The following is a 14,728-nucleotide window of genomic DNA, read 5'->3' on the forward strand; positions in this document are numbered from 1 at the left end:
TGATAGTCCACAATGCAAGCTGTATAGGCATAACACGAACAACGCCTCCTAATGCTGCACTCCATCTGTTCAGTGGATGCAGGAAATGGATGGCTATATGCCCAGTGAAGACGGAGCGGCACCCGAAATGAGAAGAGGTGAATATTGCGCAGCGCTCCCCCTCCCCATTATACTCACCTGGTCCTGGCGCTGTGCAGTCCCTGGTTCCCCGCAACCACAGCTTCTTCCTGTATTGAGCGGTCACTGTTGCCGCTCATTACAGTAATGAATATGCAGCTCCACCCCTATGGGAGGTGGAGCCACATATTCATTACTGTAATGAGCGGTATATATATATATATATATATATACCGTATTTTCCAGCGTATAAGACGACTGGGCATATAAGACGACCCCCCAACTTTTCCAGTTAAAATATAAAATCTTCTTAAAAGTCGGAGGTCTTCTTATATGCCATGTGTCTTCTTATAGGGCCGGTGACTAATGTGCCTTTTGGGGGGGAGTGGTCCCGATGACGAAGAGAGGGGGCGTCTCACAGGAAAGTGTGAGTGGAGTATCCCCCTATTACCTCATTGTAGCAGCATGGGGTCTCTGTGCTGGGGAGCGGCGGTGGCTGCTCCTCTTTCTGCCGCGTGGGTGCTCTTTGTGCCGAAGGCACCGGCAGCTCCATTGCTGTGATGCGGTGGCCTCTGGGAAAATGGCCGCTGGGGGTGGCCCATGCTCAGATTCAGATCTCGTCTTCCCATCACAGCAATGGAGCTGCCAGTGCCTCCGGGCTTTGAGGAAATGCTGCAGGAGCCCCGACTCTGCACGAAGATACGCCGCCGCCGCCCCACAGCCCTGATGCTGCACAAAGTGGAGCTGCCGCTGCCGCTTGCCAGCACAGAAACCCCACGCTGCCACAATGAGGTAGTAAGGGGATACTCCACTCACACTTTCCTGTGAGATGCCCCCTCTCTTCGTCAACTGGACCACTCCCCCCACCCACCATATACACATTGGTCTGCACCCGGCGTACAAGATGACACTCGGCGTATAAGACGCCCCCCGACTTTTAAGAAGATTTTCAGGGGTTAAAAAGTTGTCATATACGCCGGAAAATACGATAATGTGTATATATATATAGTGGCTTGCAAATGTATTCACCATCCCGTGCCATTATTTGTGGTTTGCTATCTCACAAACTAGAATTTCACAATTTTTATTTGAGGGTTTTCATCAGTTCATGTAAAGAACATGCCTACAACTGTGAACAATTTGTTTTGTTTGAAAACTTCAGTGTACATAACTATTCACCACCCCTAAAGCCAGTTCATTGTAAAGCCTCATTTTGAGTCAATTACAACTGCAAAATTGCTTTGGACAAGTCTCTATGAGCTTTACACATATTACCATGGTAATTTTTGCTCATTCCTCATGGCAAAACTGCTACAACTCATTTAAGTTAGATGGTTTCCTCTGGTTAAAAGCAATCTTCAAGTCTGATGACAGATTCTCAATTGGATTACCATCTGGGCTTTGACTAGGCTACTCCAAAACTTTTAGACATTTCCCCTTAATCCACTCGATTGTTCCTTTAGAGTATGCTTTGGTTCATTGTCTTGTTGGAAGTTGAACCTCTGTTCCAGTCTCAAATCATTGGCAGACTGAAATAGGTTTTGCTAAAGAAAATCACTGCATTTATCATCGACCATATTCCCCTTGACTTGGATCATTGTCACTGTCCCTGCTGCCAAAAAACATCCCCAAAGCATGATGTTGTCTCCACCGTGTTTCACTGAGAGGATGGTGTTCTTGGGGTGAGGAGCTGTGTTGGTTTGGTGCCAGACATAAGGTTTACCTTTGTCGCCAAAAAATTAAATTTTGTTCTCATCTGACCAACAGCACTTTCCTCCGTACATTTGGGGGGTCTTCCACATGTCCTTTTGTAAACTCAAATTGAGCCTTACAATTTTTGTGTGCAAGTAAAGGCTTATTTCACTCTTGTGATTGTATGGACAGATACTCCTGTCTCTGCTTGAGAACTCTGCAGCTCCTTACGGGTTACTTTTGGTCTCTTTGCTGCCTCTCTGATTAATGCCCTCCTTGCCCAGGCTGAGAGGTTTGGTGGGCCGCCCTCTCCAGGCAGGTTTGTTGTCATACCATGTTCTCTTCATTTGATGTTAATGGATATGATGGTGCTCCCGGAGATCATCAGAGATTAGGATATTTTTTTATAACCCAACCCTGACTTGTACTTATCAACAACTCTGTCCCTGACTGGTTTGGAAATCTCCTTGGTCTTCATGGTGATGTTTGGTTAGTGGTGCCTCTTGGTTAATGGTTTTGCAGCCTTTGTGGCCTTTAATGAAGGTGTGTGTATACTGACGATCCATGTGACACTTAGATTGCACACAGATGGACTTCCTGACACTAAGCATGTGATTTATGAACATAAGGGGGCATCCTCTACATCTGGAGGAAAGAAGGTTTCGGCATAATAACAGACGCGGGTTCTTTACTGTAAGAGCAGTGAGACTATGGAACTCTCTGCCGTATGATGTTGTAATGAGTGATTCATTACTTAAATTTAAGAGGGGATTGGATACCTTTCTTGAAAATTATAATGTTGCAGGGTATATACACTAGATCCTTGATAGGGCGTTGATCCAGGGAGCTAGTCTGATTGCTGTATGTGGAGTCAGGAAGGAATTTTTTTCCCCAAAGTGGAGCTTACTATTTGCCACAAGGTTTTTTTTTGTCTTCCTCTGGATCAATATGTTAGGGCATGTTTGGTTAGGCTATGGGTTGAACTAGATGGACTTAAAGTCTTCCTTCAACCTTAATAACTATGTTACTATGTTACTATGTTACTATGTAATTGCTTGCACCAAAATTTTTTACGGGCTTCATCGCAAAAGGTGTGAATACATATGCACATGTTAACATTTAGTTACATGATCACATAAATTTAAGTTAAGAAAATATTTTTTTTCACTTTACTTCACCAACTTAGACTATTTAGTGCTGATGCATCACACACAAATCAGATTACAAAAATATTTAAACACGGGTTGTAATATAACAAATTAGGTAAAAAGCTAAGGCGGTAAATAATTTTGCAAATCATTGTATATTACACAATTTCCTCCCCCCCAATATAACATAAAATATATCTAGGGAACATTTTTTTTGCTCAATAATGTTCAATTTTTTCACCTGTCACCTGGGGCATCTATAGGAGCCCCAGTAACAGGGGAAAACAGTTTCCTATAGTGACAGAAGTCACTATGGATTTACAATGCTATAGGGTTATAACCCAGGAACAAGAGCCAAATCTAGTGAGGTTCAAATAGTGTAAAACCTTTAATAAATGTTGAAAATGACATGTGCACTAGAATTCTGGCCTAATTTTAAACAGACTTCTTGAGCATAAATATCTCCCATAGTGCCTTTTTTAATATCCCATTTAGCAGCTTGGAGGTTAACAGGCCTGTGGGTGTTTTGGTTAATCTATTATAAATGCTGTAAACTGCCAGCTACCATATGTAAGACCTTCACTGCCTGTTTATGGTGGGCATTGTGGCTACAATACTATGGGCTCTGTTAGGACAGCAGACCTCTATTTTCCATGTGGACATTAATTTGGGATTTTTATGCGTATCCCTGCCCGTTACAGGAGAAGCATTAGGAACGTTGACCTTTCAAAACATTTTTTTCCACCACACAATCATGTAGTATGAAAAGTCAGAGAATAGCTGCTATTCACCTCTGCTGCTCCAGTATTACTATTTGTGTCACTGTGGATGAAATGCCTATTAATGTAGGAGTGAATACATGTTCTTTTGTAGATTATGTTACCAAAAACACCATACAGACTAAATAGAGATCTGTTTCTAATATTTTAAAGAGAATCTGTCAGCAAATTTTTGTAGCACCATCTTATAGCAGCATGATGTATGGGCAGAGACCCTAATTCCAGCGATATGCCATATACTGGGCTGTTTGATGAGCTTTTGATTAAATCACTGTTTTATCTGTTGAAGATCTACAAGTTCTCCGCATGCTGTGCTCAGTATAACTCCACCCACACCAGTGATTGGCAGCTTTCTGAGTGCATTGTGCATAGGCAGAAAAATGACAAGCTTGGAAGGGAAGTAGTGGGCTTGGAAGGGAAGTAGTGATGTTTTGGAATGCAGACTTTGAAGGAATGGTCTGCGGACGCCATGTTGCGTTTGCAGAGCCCTTGATGTGCCTAAACAGTAGAAACCCCCCACAAGTGACCCCATTTTGGAAGCTAGACCCCACCAAGGAGCTTATCTAGGTGTGTAGTGAGCACTTTGAAGGCCCAAGTGCTTCACAGAAGTTTATAACTCAGGGCCGCAAATATATAAAAAAAAAAATTTTCCACAAAAATGATTTTTAACCCCCAATTTGTTTATTTTCCCAAGGGTAACCGGAGATATTGGACCCCAAATGTTGTTGCCAATTTGTCCGGAGTATGATGATGCCCATATGTGGGGGTAAACCACTGTTTGGGAGCACGGCAGAGGTCAGAATGGAGGGAGCACCTTTTGACTTTTTGAACTCATATTTGGCTGGAATCAATACTGGCGTCATGTCGCGTTTGGAGACCCCCTGATGTACCTAAACAGTGAAAACCCCCAATTTTGACTCCAACCCTAACCCCAGCACACCTAACCCTAATATCAACCCTAACCAGAACCCTAATGACAAGCATAACCCCAACACACCCATAACCCTAATCCCAACCATAACCCTTATCACAAACCTAAACCTAATCCCAACCCTAAGCCTAATCCCAACCCTAACCCTAATCCAAACCCTAATCCCAACCCTAACCCTAATCCCAACCCTAACCGTAGTCCCAACCCTAACCGTAATCCCAACCCTAACCCTAATCCAAACCCTAATCTCAACCCTAACTCTAATCCCAACCCTAACTCTAATCCCAACCCTAACCCTAATCCAAACTCTAACCCTAACTTTAGCCCCAATCCTAACCCTAGTTTTAGCCCCAACTCTAACCCTAACTTTATGCCAACTTACTTTAGCCCAACTCTAACCCTAATGGCAAAATGGAAATAAATGCATTTTCTTGATTTTATTATTTTTCCTTAACTAAGGGGGTCATAAAGGGAGGGTTATTTACTAATTCTTTTTTATTTTGATCACTGTGATAGGGTCTATCACAGTGACCAAAATTAACCAATAGGAAAAATCTTCCTATAGTTGCCTGGTGCCAGCCGGCAGATCTCAACGGGCGCCCTGCGCATGTGCCCACCATTTTCTTACCGGAAGAAAATGCCAGCAGCTGCGTGGGGAAGCTGGAGGACCCAGGGACACCGGGAGACACTGGTAAGTATCGGGAGCGATCGGAGACCCTATTTCCCTGTCCTCTCATGTGCGATCACATCGGAGGACAGAGAAATTAAATGGCAAATCGAGTTTTTTTTGCGGTCACCGTTATACGGGTAATAATAGTGATTGCAACCTGGGGATCAGTAAAAACCCAAATCGTGTTCTCTGGGGTCTCATCTACCCCCGGCAGCCGAGACCCTGGAGAAAATCCGACTCTGGGGGGAGCTATACACTTTTTCCACAGCGCCGTTAATTAACATTGCTGTGGTTTAAGTACCCTTAACTACCGCCGTTAAAAGGCGTATTGGTGGTCGTTAAGGGGTTAATGTTCACATTTTTTCACATGTTTCTTATTTTCTTGTCTGGAAAGTCAATCCTGACCAACCTTTGACACACTCGGTGCAGGAATGAATGTGTCACATGGATTTATGTCTTTCTATATCAACTAAAGAAATTGCTCCTCAGACCATTTGAGGGCATCACAACCATGGACCAGAACTCACTCACAGGACAATAAAACTTTCACATTCCTTATCTATGAATTTATCCAATATTTACAGCCACAACTGTTTATCCCTCTCCCATATTGATAGTTCCGCTTCACGTCACCTGTCTTATCTATTGCATTATTCCTGTGCACTGTTGTGTATAAATATGTGCCTCTTCAGATTTTGTAGATGCATGTAAAGAAGCTGCGGAGACACCATCACGTGTTTCTCGACGCAAGCAAGGAATAGCCAGGCCTTTCCCCGGGAAGGAACAACCACGGGAAGGGCAGCATCCTATGAAGGAAAGCCACCTATGCCAAGCATGGTATCCATCCACAGACAGCTGTTTCGGGGTTTTTGCCCCTCATCAGTGTGGAGTAGGAATCTGGCTATTAGGAGCAGTGCCTAGTAAAAAGGCTATAAAGGCACAGATGATTGGCCTCGGGGAGACCAAAACATCCAACACTGCGGAGACACCATCACGTGTTTCTCAACGCAGTGATTCCAGAACACTGCCCCCATCCCTTCTTCATCTTCAGATTTTGTGTTAGTCTGTGTCTGATGTAGAGACCTGAGTAGTCTCGAAAGCTTGCAATTTGTAAGGCTGGGTTCACATTGCGTTGGGCGCGTCCATTAGACGGACTACGTTTTTTTTTTTATTCAAATACATTTTTATTAAGAATAACATTATAATTGACATGTTACATTCTTCTTTTCAATATAAAATTTTTCCCTTCAGACAACCCCCCTCAGTCCCAACGCTCCCCGCCCCCTCCCAACAAGACAGCTCACCTTGCGTAACAACTCCATCGTTAAAACTATAGAATGACTAATCCCTCAGTTAAGATTGTAAACCACATGTCACATTTTCATCAATTTGGGACTTTAATTCACTCAATTTCTATAATACCCCTATCGCATGGCAATCCACGGAGACCATAATTTATTGAACGTTTCAGTTTTCCCTCTTTTCTTATAAAACCCCTTTTCCAGTGTCAGGCCTTGCTTCACATACTGGAGGAATTCTCTTCTTGAAGGCGGTTCTTCCCTGATCCAATTTCGCGCTATTACTTTCCTGGCCATGTGCAGCAATCTTGCAATTGCTATCTTCAGGTTGTTATCCACTCCAATCTCATCCACATACCCCAACAAGCACACTCCTGGATCCCTTGGCACCGTGCATCCATACGCTCATTCCATACGACTCAAAACTACCAACCAAAAAGCAGCCAGTCTCGGACATGTCCACATCATATGCAAAATATCAGCATCTGTAGAATTACACCTCGGGCACTCAGAATCATCACGCAAACATGCCTTATATAACACTTTCGGAGACCTATAAACCCTGTGTATTACATAAAGCTGTGACAGCCTATACGGTTCGCTCAGTGACAATCGTGGGACCCATTCTAACACCGACTCCCAAGTCTCATTCTCCATTGGGCCTAGATCCCTCTACCACTTAGCTCTCGCCATTATTGGAAACCCTAAGAGGAAAGTATGCAGCAGGTCTTTATACAGAGTAGAAATAACCCCTCCAGTAGTCCCTTCATTACACACATACTCTAGTACTATATCCCTTTGAACTCTAATACCTCCGTCTCTACTCTGAGCTCCAAAAGCATGCCTCATCCGCAAATACTGGTACTCCCCCGCAGGCCCGAGACCAAACTCCGCCTGCAATTGGGAAAATGATTTCAACTCATCTCGCTCAATTATCTGATACACGTACTGAATCCATTTGACCTGCCATTCTGTTAGTACCCCCAATGCCCCAAACTCCTGTAAATTATTGGTATGCCACAGTGGGGAGAATCTGGTCAAGCCCGCAATCCCACGTATATATTTCAACCTACCCCACAGCTTTAGACGGACTACGTTACACCGCGGCATTAATGCGGTGTAACGTAGTCCGTTAAGGCCGCCATTAATTCCTATGTCGGACACACAATGGGCGTGCGCTAGGGATGTGCCGTCATTGAGTGACGGACCCGGAGAAGCGGGCTGCAGCATTTCCGGGTCCGTCACTGCTAGCGCAGATAGAGCTAGCAGATGCTCTATCTGCGCTAGCCTGCTGCCATACCGGCACTTGCGTTTACAGCAGCCCGTTATCGTATGTGTTGAACGGGCTGCTGTAAACACAATGTGAACCAGGCCTTACCATCTTTTCAGTTAGCCATTAAAAGGTATCAACCACCGAGAACTCTCGAATCGTAATATTTTTTAATCATGACCAAGGAATTTAGTTGTCTACAATTTTTTTTTACAACAGTTTCCCTCCCAGTCCTCCAGCAGAGTATTATGGAAAGGAGAGATAACAAGCAGTAGGTGTCACATTTCCAGAAGCACAGGGTGGATCTGTGTGACTGGGATCCAATGACAGGGTCTGAAAAAACTGGCAGCAAGAACAAGCATGACAGGAAGGGAAAGACTAAAAGGGAGAGAGGCTAAGACAACAGAAGGCAATGCTGGGGGCCAAGCTGTTGGTGTGCAGTGCGTAGACCACACTCTGCATCAGGAGGCCGCTGAACACATACAGAACTATTGTAGATCAGAAGGTACGGTGCTGTGTTATGTTTCCAGCTATACAACAGTGTGCAGAAAATACAAATGGGGGAGGGGAAATCCTGAGACTAGAAGAGGACTGTGCAAATAAAAACAAGAATACTTTCTAGGATCAGGGCTGCAGAACAGTGGAAGGCAAGTCCAGGATTTCATTTGTTTTGGTTAACTGATCTGAACTGATTTGAAAATGGAAACAAATATAAAACAATATGTAAAGATGAATGTATGTCTCTGCTGGAGGAAAATATGTCTTGTAACGACAGAGTGAAATAATAATTTTTTATTACTATTCTTCTATTAGGTTGTTTGAGCTTTTTTATTTTTTGGTAAATATGGCCATGTGAGGGCTTGTTTTTTGCAAGACAAGTTGTACTTTTTGAACGACACCATTGGCTTTAACATATGGTGTACTGGAAAAGGGGAAAAAAAAAATCCAAGTGCGGTGAAATTGCGAAATAAAAGCAATTCCAAAGTTGTTGTTTTTACAATGTTCTCTAAATGCTAAAAATGACCTAATTATGATTTTCCAGGTCATTATGAGTTCATAGACACCAAACATGCCTAGGTTCTTTTTCATTTAAGTGGTGAAAAAAAATTCTAAATTTGTTAAAAAAAAAATGGCTCCATTTTCCGAGACCCACAGCTTCTTCGTTTTTTATGATCTGGGGCTGGGTGAGAGCTTATTTTTTTGTACACCGAGCTGATGTATTTTTTTAAATCATTTTGGTGCAGATACAATGCTTTGATTGCCCGTTATTGCAATGTAGCGGCGTAAAAAAAAACATTATTCTGGAGTTTTTAATTTTTTTCTAATTACGTCGTTTAACGTATATTGATAGATTGATTGATAACGTTTAGTGTATATTGATAGATCAGGCAATTCTGAATGTGACAATATCAAATATGTGTATATTTGATATATTTGTTATTATTGTTTTATTTTGAATGGGGGAAGTGTTGTGAATTCTGTTGTCGAACTCCCTCCTGTGGTCATGAATGGTACTTCGGCGAGTTCCGTCTATGGGCTCCCTCTGGTGGCTATGAGTGAAGCTGCTGCTTCTGAGGTTCCTTACACAGGTGACGTGGTTTATCCTTTGGTTGGCTGCTCTATTTAACTCCTCTCAGATCGTTACTCCATGCCAGCTGTCAATGTTTTTGCATTAGTTCAGTTCGCTCCTGGATCTCTCTGGTGACCTGCCTTCTCCTGCAGAAGCTAAGTTCCTTATTGTCTTATTTTGTTCTCTGTTTTCTTGTCCAGTTGGTTTTCATGATTTTGTCTTGCTAGCTGGAAGCTCTGGGATGCAGTGTGGCTCCTCCGCACCGTTAGTCGGTGCGGAGGTCTTTTTTGCACTCTCTGCGTGGTCTTTTGTAGGTTTTTGTACTGATCACAAAGTTACCTTTCCTATCCTCTGTCTATTTAGTAAGTCTGGCCTCCCTTTGCTGAAACCTGTTTCATTTCTGCGTTTGTGACTTTCATCTTTACTCCCAGTCAATATATGTGGGGGGCTTCCTTTACCTTTGGGGAATTTCTATGAGGCAAGTTAGGCTTTATTTTCTATCTCTAGGGCTAGATAGTTCTTACGCTGTGACGAGGCGCCTAGGTCTGGTCAGGAGCGCTCCACGGCTATTTCTAGTGTGTGTGATAGGATTAGGGCTTGCGGTCAGCAGAGCTCCCACATACCAGAGCTCGTCCTGTATGAGGTTTAATTATCAGGTCATTCCGGGTGCTCCTAACCACCAGGTCATAACAGTACAGCTGGCCCAAAGTATTAATGCATCTCAATAGAGGGATAAGAGAACTTCTGAGACCATTTTTTTTTCTTTGCACTGTGTTTTGTCTTTCTTTTCCCCTAGACCTTTGGGTGGTTCAGGACACAGGTGTAGTTATGGACATTCAAGGTTTGTCCTCTTGTGTGGATCATCTCACTACAAGGGTACAAAACATTCAAGATTTTGTGGTTCAGAATCCTATGTTAGAGCCTAGAATTCCTATTCCTGACTGGGGATAGATCTAGGTTCTTGAATTTCAAAAATAATTGTAAACTGTTTCTAGCTTTGAAACCCCGCTCCTCTGGTGACCCCGTTCAACAGGTAAAAATCATTATTTCTTTGTTACGTGGTGACCCTCAAGACTGGGCATTTTCCCTTGCGCCAGGAGATCCTGCATTGCGTGATGTTGATGCGTTTTGTCTGGCGCTTGGATTGCTTTATGATGAACCAAATTCAGTGGATCAGGCAGAGAAAATCTTGCTGGCTTTGTGTCAGGGTCAGGATGAAGCGGAGGTGTACTGTCAGAAGTTTAGAAAGTGGTCTGTGCTTACTCAGTGGAATGAATGTGCCCTGGCGGCAATTTTCAGAAAGGGTCTTTCTGAAGCCCTTAAGGATGTCATGGTGGGATTTCCCACGCCTGCTGGTCTGAATGAGTCTATGTCTTTGGCCATTCAGATCGATCGGTGCATGCGTGAGCGCAAAGCTGTGCACCATATGGCGGTATTCTCTGAGCATAGGCCTGAGCCTATGCAGTGTGATAGGACTTTGACCAGAGCTGAACGGCAAGAACACAGACGTCGGAATAGGCTGTGTTTTTACTGTGGTGAATCCACTCATGCTATCTCCGATTGTCCTAAGCGCACTAAGCGGTTCGCTAGGTCTGCCACCATTGGTACGGTACAGTCGAAATTTCTTTTGTCCGTTACTCTGATTTGCTCTCTGTCGTCCTATTCTGTAATGGCATTTGTGGATTCAGGCGCTTCCCTGAATTTGATGGACTTGGAGTTTGCCAGGCGCTGTGGTTTTTTCTTGGAGCCCTTGCAGTATCCTATTCCATTGAGAGGAATTGATGCTACGCCTTTGGCCAAAAATAAGCCTCAGTACTGGACTCAATTGACCATGTGCATGGCTCCTGCACATCAGGAGGATATTCGCTTTTTGGTGTTGCATAATCTGCATGATGTGGTCGTTTTGGGGTTGCCATGGCTACAGGTCCATAATCCAGTGTTGGATTGGAAATCTATGTCTGTGTCCAGCTGGGGTTGTCAGGGGGTACATGGTGATGTTCCATTGCTGTCAATTTCGCCATCCACTCCTTCTGAAGTCCCTGAGTTTTTATCAGATTACCGGGATGTATTTGAAGAGCCCAAATCTGGTGCCCTACCTCCTCATAGGGATTGCGACTGTGCTATTAATTTGATTCCTGGTAATAAGTTTCCTAAGGGCCGTCTGTTTAATTTATCTGTGCCAGAGCATGCCGCTATGCGGAGTTATATAAAGGAATCTTTGGAGAAGGGTCATATTCGTCCGTCGTCGTCACCATTGGGAGCAGGGTTCTTTTTTGTGGCCAAGAAGGATGGTTCTTTGAGACCTTGTATTGATTACCGCCTTCTTAATAAGATCACAGTCAAATTTCAGTATCCTTTGCCGCTGCTGTCTGATTTATTTGCTCGGATTAAGGGGGCTAGTTGGTTCACCAAGATAGATCTTCGTGGTGCATATAATCTTGTGCGAATTAAACAGGGTGATGAATGGAAAACGGCATTTAATACGCCTGAGGGCCATTTTGAGTACCTGGTTATGCCATTCGGGCTTTCTAATGCTCCATCTGTGTTTCAGTCCTTTATGCATGACATCTTCCGAGAGTACCTGGATAGATTCATGATTGTATATTTGGTTGACATTTTGGTCTTTTCGGATGATTGGGAGTCTGTTATGAATAGGTAATTCAGAACCACAATGGACCTTGAAGTTCAGAGCACACAAGTGACCTGACAAAAACCAGAAAACATAGGGCGAGCTCTGAGACGTGGGAACTCTGCTGACCGCAATCCCTAAACCTATCAAACCACACTAGAGGTAGCCGTGGATTGCGCCTAACGCTCCCTATGCAACTCGGCACAGCCTGAGAAACTAGCTAGACCTGAAGATAGAAAAATAAGCCTACCTTGCCTCAGAGAAATTCCCCAAAGGAAAAGGCAGCCCCCCACATATAATGACTGTGAGTAAGATGAAAACACAAACACAGAGATGAAATAGATTTAGCAAAGTGAGGCCCGACTTACTGAATAGACCGAGGATAGGAAAGATAGCTTTGCGGTCAACACAAAAACCTACAAACAACCACGCAGAGGGGCAAAAAGACCCTCCGCACCGACTAACGGTACGGAGGTGCTCCCTCTGCGTCTCAGAGCTTCCAGCAAGCAAGCAAAACCAAAAAAGCCAGCTGGACAGAAAATATAGCAACAAAAGTAACACAAGCAGAACTTAGCTTATGCTGAGCAGACAGGCCACAGGAACGATCCAGGAGAAAGCAAGACCAATACTAGAACATTGACTGGAGGCCAGGATCAAAGCACTAGGTGGAGTTAAATAGAGCAGCACCTAACGACTTAACCTCATCACCTGAGGAAGGAAACTCAGAAGCCGCAGTACCACTCGTGACCACAGGAGGGAGCTTGATCACAGAATTCACAACAGGAGTCTCATGTGAAGCAGGTCAGAATGGTGTTCCAGGTAGGGTTGAGCGAAACGGGTCGTTCATTTTCAAAAGTCGCCGACTTTTGGCAAAGTCGGGTTTCATGAAACCCGATCCGACCCCTGTGCGGGGTCGGCCATGCGGTACACGACTTTCGCGCCAAAGTCGCGTTTCAATGACGCGAAAAGCGCCATTTCTCAGCCAATGAAGGTAAACGCAGAGTGTGGGCAGCGTGATGACATAGGTCCTGGTCTCCACCATCTTAGAGAAGGGCATTGCAGTGATTGGCTTGCTGTCTGCGGCGTCACAGGGGCTATAAAGGGGAGTTCCCGCCGACCGCCATGTTACTGCTGCTGATCTGAGCTTAGGGAGAGGTTGCTGCCGCTTCGTCAGAAGCAGGGATAGCGTTAGGCAGGGTCCATTAACCACCAAACCGCTTGTGCTGTAGCGATTTCCACTGCCCAACACCACCTTCGGTGTGCAGGGACAGTGGAAGCTACATTTTTTTTTCCCCCCTCAGCGCTGTAGCTCATTGGGCTGCCCTAGAAGGCTCCCTGATAGCTGCATTGCTGTGTGTACGCCGCTGTGCAAACCAACTGCTTTTTTCAAAGCACAAATCCTCTTGTTCCTTCCTTTCTGCACAGCTATCTTTTTGGTTTGTCCACACTTTTTATTTAATTTGTGCATCAGTCCACTCCTTATTGCTGCCTGCCATACCTGGCTGAGATTACTGCAGGGAGATAGTAATTGAAGGACACTCCCTGTTTTTTGTTTTTTTTTGTGGGAGATTAAGATTGACATTTCTGCTAGAGTGCCATCCCTGTCTGTGTCATCTCTCACTCAGTGGGCCATAGAAAGCCTATTTATTTTTTTGCTTGATTTGGGTTATAAAATCTACCTGAAAAAATCACTACATCAATCAGTGGGAGAAAAATATTGGCCTCAGGGCTTGTGTGCCACTCTTGACTCCTGTGTGCATCATCACTCACTCAGTGGGCCATAGAAAGCCTATTTATTTTTTTGCTTGATTTTGGTTCTAAAATCTACCTGAAAAAATCACTACATCAATCAGTGGGAGAAAAATATTGGCCTCAGGGCTTGTGTGCCACTCCTGACTCCTGTGTGCATCATCACTCACTCAGTGGGCCATAGAAAGCCCTTTTTTTTTTTTTTTTTTTGCTTTATTTGGGTTCTAAATTCTACCTGAAAAAATCAATAAATCAATCAGTGGGAGATTAATATTGGCCTTTGGGCTTGTGTGCCAGTCCTAAGCGTGCCATCTCTCTCTCTCAGATAGTGGGCCATAGAAAGCCTATTTATTTTTATTTTTTTTTTATTGGGTTTATAAATTTTCCCTGGAAAAAAAAAAAAAAGTGGGAGATTAATATTGGCCTCTGGGCTTGTGTGCCAGTCCTGAGCGTGCCATCTCTCTCACAAATAGTGGGCCATAGAAAGCCTATTTATTTATTTTTTTTTGGTTTTATAAATTCTCCCTTAAAGAAAAAAGGGAGATTAATATTGGCCTTTGGGCTTGTGTGCCAGTCCTAAGCGTGCCATCTCTCTCTGTCTCTCAGATAGTGGGCCATAGAAAGCCTATTTATTATTTTTTTTATTGGGTTTATAAATTTTCCCTGGAACAAAAAAAAAAAAGTGGGAGATAAATATTGGCCTCTGGGCTTGTGTGCCACTCCTGACTCCTGTGTGCGTCATCTCTCACTCAGTGGGCCATAGAAAGCCTTTTTTTGTTTTATTTGTTTTCTAAATTCTCCCTGAAAAAATAATTTTATTTTCTTTGGTTTCTAAATTCTTCCTGAAAAAATCATTTTATTCTATTTTTTTTTTT

General features: G+C 43.7%; 1 protein-coding gene across 1 annotated transcript in view; it reads left to right on the forward strand.

The window, feature by feature from the left end:
* Positions 1 to 8,276: 8,276 nt before the first annotated feature.
* The window catches only part of BBOX1 (gamma-butyrobetaine hydroxylase 1), a 458,160-nt gene continuing 451,708 nt past the window's right edge, over positions 8,277 to 14,728 (forward strand). The window contains exon 1 of the mRNA XM_069740409.1: positions 8,277 to 8,410. The gene's annotated coding sequence lies outside the window, so the exon portion shown is untranslated. The remainder of the gene's footprint in view (positions 8,411 to 14,728) is intronic.

Source organism: Ranitomeya imitator, chromosome 9, assembly GCF_032444005.1.
Source record: "Ranitomeya imitator isolate aRanImi1 chromosome 9, aRanImi1.pri, whole genome shotgun sequence".
Taxonomy (NCBI): domain Eukaryota; kingdom Metazoa; phylum Chordata; class Amphibia; order Anura; family Dendrobatidae; genus Ranitomeya; species Ranitomeya imitator.